We start from the raw sequence: 9,434 nt of genomic DNA, 5'->3' as shown, positions 1-9,434 counted from the left end.
CCAAACCATAAATCTGCTTGTTCATTGTAAAATTTTTTGAATGGACCAAAAACTGAAATATTTAACGACTGAAGGCGGTAGGTAGTGCGTGGTGGTAGTGTAGGTAGCATTATTCCATTATCTTGGGAAAGAAAAATACATTGCAGAGAGATGTGACTTTTATGGTTAAACGAATCAAAAACGAGAGGACATTTTCCACCTTTAGTGCATTTTACCATGCTGAATGATTTGAGATAATTAATATAATTTTCCTCTGTCAGCCTGGGGAAGGGTGCTCCTTGTGTAGTATACCATAGTCCAGTTGGCGGAGGGAAAATGAAGAATGGGTCAATGGAATTTCCTAAATCATAAATTGCTCAACTTACTGTGACTAAAGAAACTACGTTCGGAAGACTTGGTTTTGGAAAATTGTTTTCGTCCTTCGCAGCTTATTACTTTCCATGGCTTGTGTACTGTGGTCATTCCAGTTTTGTCCACGTCGTACACCGATTCTGGACCAAAAGTCTTTTTCAATTATTATTTGCAAATTTTCATAAAAGTGGGACACATTACGTTTATTAAATACAGTCGCCCTACTTAAACTAATTGCTTCGGAAATACAAAGAGCTGAGAGTTCCGAAACATACAGCCTCGAAACCAATCATACAATGTGGCTGCATTTTGTATCCAATTTTTGGGAATATTTTACTTATTTTCTTCCGCAAATAAAAATGCAAATTTCCTGGTTGCAACTGGTGAAAGACCATAATCAAAATTTGACGAAGATAATAGATATACTGCGAGTAATTTTTCTTCTTTGTCTGTAAATATTACGAAATTTCGATTTAAAAAAAACTATATTTTCGTCATTTTTATATTTAACTACGTATCGAGATAATGTCAGTTTATCAATTTTGAACTTTTTAGCCTTATTGGTTTATTTCCATTAATAACTTCAAGAATAGCACTTCTAATCAGTATTTTAACAGCGTTTAACCCGAAACTGAAAGTATCGAAAGTTGGCGCGCAAGTGTAATATTGAGCACATTTTCAGGTAAACTTAATGACAGTTCATAAAAATCAGTGCGCAATAAGAAAAACCTTATACGAGTGAAGTCGAAACTTATGTTTCTCGGCACAAAAATGCAGTTTCTATAATGAAATAATTTCAGATTGATAAATTTGCTTGAAACAATCGTAATCTAACTTGATCTACAGAGAGCACTGTATATTGCAGCGTAAGCTCATCTTTCGTTTTTTACGTAGGAAACTGAAAAACGTATCGATAGTCCCCAATCTCCTCTAGTTATTTACAAACCGAATGGTCTCACCGATTTCAAAGAGCTTGAAATATGTTACCAGGGTCAACATTCTGAATAACTTTCCCCCATACATGTTACCGTCGCTCGTCTTTAGTTTCCGAGGTATTCATAAAAGTTTCTGTTTCGGCGATATGATTTTAATAAACGAATAGTCGCTTTACTCACTATCATAGCTGAAATTGTTACTCAATACCTTAACTTGTTTTACAGTAGCGTTATCGACCGTGACACGGCGGCCCAATGATTATTTGACTTAAACCTAATCCATTAATTTTCCTTCCTTATGTGACTTGAACATAATCGTCGACAAGCGATATATAAACTGTACGTGCGCCATGAGGCCACAATAAAGTGTGATCGTAACGTAAATCGAACTGAAGATTTTTGCGAATATCTCGGAAACAAACCAAGCGACGATAACATGTATAGTGAAAACTTGTTCAGAATGTTGACCTTGACAACAGATTTCAAGGTCATTGAAATCAGCGAGGTCGTCTGCTTTGTAAATAATTATTATTGATTCTATTACACAATGACGTCAAACTATTTCTGGCGTGTCGAAAGTACAAAAAAGATTTCGATATGAAGCTTCCAATTGATAAGTGGCATAAACCCAAAATCAGGAAAATTTTATAAGTTTATAATAGAAGTAGTAGTAGTAGAAGAAAAGTTTATTATAGAAGTAGTAAGTATGAAGTAGATGCCTGTTTTAATTACCAAATTTCTTTACGTATATTTCCTTTTATGTTGAAAAATATAAGCGTCGATTTTACATCGTAAATAAAGTGATTGTAAAAGTATTTGGAATAATGATTTACCTCTAGGCTTTGTACTTACACTATTGTTTTATGCAATATCCGAACTTACACCACTGTTACATTCGACTAAAGCAACCTTGTATCCGATAACCTTTTCATATGCAGCACGCTGATGGAGATCATTCATATTGATATTAACTTCCGCGTTGTAAAACTATTCAGTGTCGTACTAGCTTTCGTATCAGCATTATTAAAATATATTTGTTGGCAATGAATAACGTAAACTCAAATGCTATGTAAAACCGAAAAAGAGTAAGAAATAGCGATAGTTGAGCTAGGAACGTCGCTAAAAAACTTCGTAATTCGGAAACAGAATATATGAACCGGAGTAATGATATAGCTCTTGGGAAGAAATTCGAAAATAAAAATTGTGGATGCAAAAGAAAAATGTAAAAACGTTATTCATGGAGCAATACGGAAAAATAATTTCCAATTTTTCCAATAATTTTTGGGAAATGGGACTCTTCGCAGCGCAAAATGCATATCTTTGTGGATTTATACAGAGTGTACCTATAAAAAGAAGACGACCATGAAATGGAAGTAGATGCCTGAAAAGTAGCAATAATGTATACTATTCGCCAAATATTGATGATTCTATTATCACCTTGTGTAATAAGTATTTCTTATAAACTTTTGCTATATCGGAAGGTAAAGCTACTTCCGGTAGCTTTAAGCTACAACAAAGGTAAAACAGCAGATCCGTGAAACCTCAGTGATGATTTTATTGATAAAGTTCTCCCAGCACATGAATACGATCCGAATCGAAAATATCCAAATGAAAATTTGAATGTCCGTAAAATGTATATGTTGTATACAGAAAACTATCTTGAATCAAATATCAGTAAAAGAGCACGCGTGTCGTTATATATTTAATATCCGTTTTAAAATGCCATGGAAAGATACATGCAAAAAATGTCATGAATATCAAATTAAACTAGATACAGAAGATAAATCAAGAAGCTATAAAATATCATTGCTATGTAAGAAGATGCGGAAAAAGCAAGACGTTGCTGGAAGTTCCAGATAATGTCCCTATTTATAGCATCGGTTGAAAATATAGGATTCTTTTATATTTGGGATGAAACAATAAGATCAACAGGCTGGCAAGAAATAATATCATATTTATTTAAATATATCGAAACTGTAGCTGATAAGAAAGATAAGATAATTATTTATAGAGACACATATACTCAAAAAGATCGTAACATGAAATTAGCTTAATCTCTGTTAAAATTAGTTCAAAGTAATGACATAATAACAAAAGTTATAATATCGGGTCATTCATTTTTATCGAATGATTCGGATTTTGGATGTGTAGAATTTGCAGCGCACCGTTCAACTATTTACGTCCCTGAAGATTAGTGCTATTGTATGAAAAGCACTCGACATTCCAACAAGTTCATCGTTTGTGAAATTTTTTCAACTAAACAGTTAGAACGAGTAATGGCGAAGCGTAGCAAGAATACAGCGGTACAAACTATAAATTGGCTCAACATTCAATGGTTGCGCTATGAGCGGGAGAAACAATTTGATATTTTTTTAAAACTACAATTTCCCCGAATGTTGAGTTTGAAACATTAAATATTTAGCGTCCTTGGTGTGATAATCAATTGCAGTTGAAAAATATACAACAGAATAATTTATATCCATCTGTGCGTTCTGTTCCTACGATTAAAATGAAGGACTTGCTAGATTTGTTATAATTTATTCCACCGATTCATCATACATTTTTCTAAGCATTAAAGGCTAATGAGATCGTAGATAGTGATGACGAATCTAGCAATAAATGAGTTTCTTTAGTATATTATAATGCATTAAATACTCAATGTACTAACTCGTATACTATGATTACTGGAAAGTGTCGACTTTTTTTGTTGTAGTGCTTTGAAAATAACATTCGTACAAATTACGATCATCAACACTTCAATTGCCATGTGGCATAAGTCACATTTTTACAAAGAAGTGATATCACAAGTCAGTGGAATAATGGCACTTGACTATTCGTTACGTCCCCGTTAGTTTATTACTGAAAGGAATGTAGTTTTTTTTTCAATTATGTTATTATAATTACTAGTCTTTTTGTCCTTATAGTAAAGCTACATTCTGTTGATAATTTTGAATAAAGTATTACATGAAAGTGGAATTTTCATAAAACTAAGAATAGAAAGTTGATACATTTGTCAACTAAGGAGCTCAAATATCCTTTCTATTGTGATTTTGCATTCTCAGATTTTCACTATTTCTAACACTGAAACAATTTTTTAACAAACAATTCCTCAAGCTATAACCTTTTAGAACTGGTAATTTTTAGGAAAAGTAAAATATCAAATTTTCGTAGTAGTTTGATTAATTCTGAGAAAGTAATTGAAATATATCATAGGTATACTTTTGGCAAATAATAGGTAGGTGCGATAGCTCTATCGACAGTTAAATAGAAAGTAGTAGATCACAAAATGATGGGACTTTGTTTATTTTATGACAACAATCGGAGCGAGAAGATGTTCACGATTAAAGTTCGTAAACGTCATTGTATGTTGAAATGAGTTTAATTAAGAACAGTAACATTGTGGTATAGCTCTGAAAAAATATTTATCAAGTGTACAGTGGTAAAGCTATAAATGTAAGACTAAACTAACGATGATTTATTCATTTCTGATCCGAAGATATTTTACTTCGAGATCAACTACGATTAAATAGTCGAATATTTACAGATTGAGAGGAAGTCAAACTCGCTATTAATAATTCCACAGACTCTAAGAATCAATAATTTGTTGCAAGAGGTATTAAGCAGTTAAGAAATAGATGGAGAAGAGTCGTAGAACTAAATGCAGAATACCTAGGTACATAGGGAATAAATGAAAATATTAGATCATTTCTTAAGCTGTCATGTTTAAACAATTTTAAGACGTAGAAATTTTATTACGTTTATATTAGAATTAAGTTTTACCTCCTTTATTGATTTCAATTGACTTTTTAAAAAAAATTTAACATTTTCGTGCTAAATTTCCTGTTACCACTTTAACGCTGTTTTGTTTAATTTCCAATTATATCATTTTAAATAACTTATCTCATGTTTCCAATGTGTACAATTGACAGGTATCATAAAATAAGTACATACGTAAAACAAAGTTCCGTCTCATTCATTAGTATTGATCAATACCGTATAATATTCTTAAGCCTTCCATTTGTTAATTGTAATTACATTTTATGAATTCAAAATACAAAGAAATAAGCGAGATTTCTTATGGAGTGATAGAAATCTGTTATAATTATTGAATTTTTATTATTACAAGATGCAGTTTCCACGATTTCTATTTTAAATTAATCGCTATAGTCGCGCTTATCTTTAAGGATATAAAGGTATTCGAAAATGAACGAGTCTTAAAAGCGACAAATCGATATACTAAAACAAGGAATTCATAACAATGTAAAGCGTTAAATTTACTGCGAGGGGATCAGTCTCGAATAATTTTCCTGCTTGTGAGGGAGAAAGAAAGCGATTTTAAAGGCGAGCGGTTCTCGAGGCATTCTCGTCGACGATCGTCGTATGAGCGTAAACAGACGAAGACCCCGGAAAGCCGACGGACTGACGCCAAGAACCTCACAGTACGAGACGCCTGTGTCGCTTATAGGTTGGTTTGGACACGGCCAGTACAATAGGCAAGGAATTTAATACCTTGCGGTGTGTAGAACATCAAAATTTGCTCCGGTAATTGAGTAAAACGTTCCAGTAGCTGAGTCAAGTAACAAGTAATATTGTAACTTGCAGTGTGTGAACATTAAAATTTAGTCAAGTAGTTTAGTCAAACTTTTAGGTTTTCTGGTAAAGTAGACAGCAGCTGGTCGCAGTTGAAATTTACACTTTTTAAAATAAGAATATTTGGGGTGACTGTATAAGCACAAACTATTCTTTAGACAATTTCGGATATTTCTTGTAATTAATAAGGAAGACAAAACATTTTGGAGGAGTTGGAGGAGATAAACAAAATCGTTAAATTTTAGGTTTCTGTCAAATATTAAAAGCAAACACATGTATATAATATTATGGTAGACAATTTTTTCATCAATGTAATATTAATTGCTTGATATTGGTCATATATATATATTGTTAAAAAGTCAAGGTTTAAGAAGCTGAAAATATTTGTTGTTAATAATTATATTAATTATTAAATTAAATGCTCATATAATTATATTAATAAAAACATTGTATGTCATATTTTCGCCCATATTCGCAAATACATACGTATATACGTGTCACGCCACGAGGCATACCATAGGCCGTGTCTATAACCGTTGCTCGTGGTACTACAATGTCGCAGACAGATCGTCTTATATGACCGGCGAAATATATACAATCTAGCGACAAGCGCATAGTTCTCATCAAGCAGCGAGTTCTAGAAACGTCGATTCGCCTTCGGTCCGTTATTTTATCCACACAAAGAAGGTGGCATTCGTGATGATCCTAGAAGCAAACGGTGGCGTGACCCGAGCATAGTGGGGGTCGTCTCCCAGAGAAGACAAAGAAAAAAGATCGAAGGGCAATCAGTATCATTTGAGGATTCACCCGGAATGCATAGAGAGGTTTTGTTTTTTTTCTATTTATTTATTTAAATTTTACAATTTGTCCAATAGGACATTTGGTAAAATGTTATATCTTGGTGTTGTAATAATATAACATGTGGGTGGTTACCCCCAGCGGGGTACCATCTTCGTGTTTGTTAGGTTGTGTCCTTTGTGAGATCTGTTGGGTGCTTCCTTTTTAGTCTTCTTTCTATGTTTGATGCGTTGATCGTTTCCGCTGCCAGCCGATTCGGGTGCGTTGCTACTCTTTCTCTGTACCTTCTTGCGTATCTGCTAATCTCCTCCTTGACCGTTGGTATTCCAAGGTCTTTCCGTATATCTTCGTTTCTGACGTACCATGGTGCGTTTACTATTGTTCTGAGGATTTTTGCTTGTATTGTCTCTATTTTGTTTATATGGCTCATTGCTGCTGTTCCCCATAGTGGTATTCCGTACGTTCAGACTGGTTTTATAATTGTTTTGTATATTTTTAATTTGTTTTCTATGCTTAGTTTGGATTTTCGACTTGTTAACCATTGCATTTGTCTCCTTGCTGTCTGTATTTTGTATATTATTGATTTAATATGTTGTTTCCATGTAAATCGTGTATCTAGGTGGAGTCCTAGGTATTTGACTTGCCTTGTTTGTGTTATTTGCGTGCCGTTTAGTATAATGTTTGGTGGTATCTGTTTTCGCAGTGTGAATGTAATGTGGTTGCATTTATCGGGGTTTGCTTTAATTTGTTTATCTTGAAGCCACTTTTCTATTTTTGTGATATGTTCTTGTAGTAATGTGCCTACTGTTACAGGGTTCGTGAGCCTGACTAGTACAGCTGTGTCATCCGCAAATGTCAATATTTTGCTATTGGTAGTTGTTGGTATGTTGGCCGTGTATAGTGTGTATAGCATTGGTCCTAGGACGCTTCCTTGCGGAACCCCTGCCTTGATATCTTTAACTTCGGAGTATGTATCTTTAATTTTGATTATAAAGGTTCTGCTGCTTAGGTACGAATTTAATAAATGATATATTTGTTCGGGGAATTGTTTCCTGATTGTTTGTAGAAGGCATTCGTGGTTTATTTTATCGAATGCCTTCTCTATGTCCATAAAGAGGGTTGTGCAGTATTGTTTGCCTTCTAATCCTGTTGTTATTTCATTAGTGAGTCTGTGCATTTGCTCTATCGTAGAGTGTTTGTTTCTGAATCCAAATTGGTGATCTGGTATCAGTTTTTCCTTATCTATTATTTGTTTTAAGCGGGCTTAAATTATTTTTTCTAGTATTTTGTATAGATACACTTAAGCAATAAAAAATAAGAAATAGTTTTAATGTTCGAACCTGTCTTTATGACGATGGGTTCGGACTCAAGGTGACAGCGGGTCACTAGACGTAGCCACGGTCACATATTTAATCTTATTAATTAATATTAAAGAAAACAAAAGCTTTCGAACAAAAGTGTAACAATTTCTTTCAGTTTCTATTCTTCTGTTTCAATCTTTCTAACAAGGGACCATCCCCAAACTTTCTATTTAAATTGACGTTTCGGTAATTGATCGTTTTATTAATCGGCGTCCTTAGCATAATCAGAATTATACTGCGCTTTGGAAACATTTGTTCTCGATGTAAAAATTGTTATATGGTAAACATAGAAGCTACTTTGTTCTAAACATGACATTCGTATATTATTATATAGAACGAAATTTGATATCACTATTGTATGATTTGGTTGTTACAACAAATATAACATTCTCATGTGCAAATAATCGCTATTTTCGCAGATGCAATAACCGTCACCCATTTTCGCTGGACTCGACCACATGATAATAAAATCCGATAACATGATCGATCGAGGACACGGAGGAGGTGGGACTGGTTGGAGCGAGGCAAGCAAGGACGTTTCGGCTTCGAATTTCACCGCGACAGTTCGAGAAAAAAAAAAAGAAAGCTGCTGAAGAGGAGGACCAGGGTCATTTAGTGTTCACCTCGTCGCACCCTCGACCGAATTCTAGTTGGGACAACTTTACCATTTTAGTTCACGATACGGCTACCTGTCATTTCCACAATCAATTTGATTTAACGTGCATCGCTTTTACGTAATCGATTCTTTATCTACATAGGTTTTAACTCTCCACCACACCCCTATATACAGGGTGGAGCACGTAACTCGAACGACTTCGATTACTGTGTAGGTAATGACTTTAGCGAAAAAAGTTTCAGATAAAAGTTGAATGCTTTCAAGGTGGACATAATTTTACGTGATTAGTTTTTTTTATATAGGAAAATACGCAAATGACGTTTGATTTTTTAAATAGAGCTATAGCTATTTTTTTACATATATTCTTCGGAATATTCCACGTCAGAAAGTATCAAGATATGATATTATAACGAATACGATATTAAAACAATTAACAATTCAAGAGATATTTGTAATTAAAAAGTGAGATACGCCATATAAAAATCTGAAATATCTCACAATTTGTTGATTTTATTGTCATTGCAGTTTTACCTACCTATGCTGTGTTAAACAAAATGTTTCGGTAATCTTTGATTATGCACATAATAATCAAAATGTTAATAACAGGTGTTCCGATAATTAATATCATCATTCTTAGAGTCGTTTTTATTTTCTTCGCTACTAACGATCAATTAGTTTTCCCTTAACTTAATATAATAATAATAATAATAATAATAATAATAATAATCATTTTCTATATTCTTTTTAACATTATTGCGTTATTTATTGTTTTCTTTTTACTTC

Source organism: Bombus flavifrons, chromosome 12, assembly GCF_040668555.2.
Source record: "Bombus flavifrons isolate JBK064 chromosome 12, iyBomFlav1_principal, whole genome shotgun sequence".
Classification (NCBI taxonomy): Eukaryota; Metazoa; Arthropoda; class Insecta; order Hymenoptera; family Apidae; genus Bombus; species Bombus flavifrons.
This window is presented reverse-complemented; position numbering follows the sequence as displayed.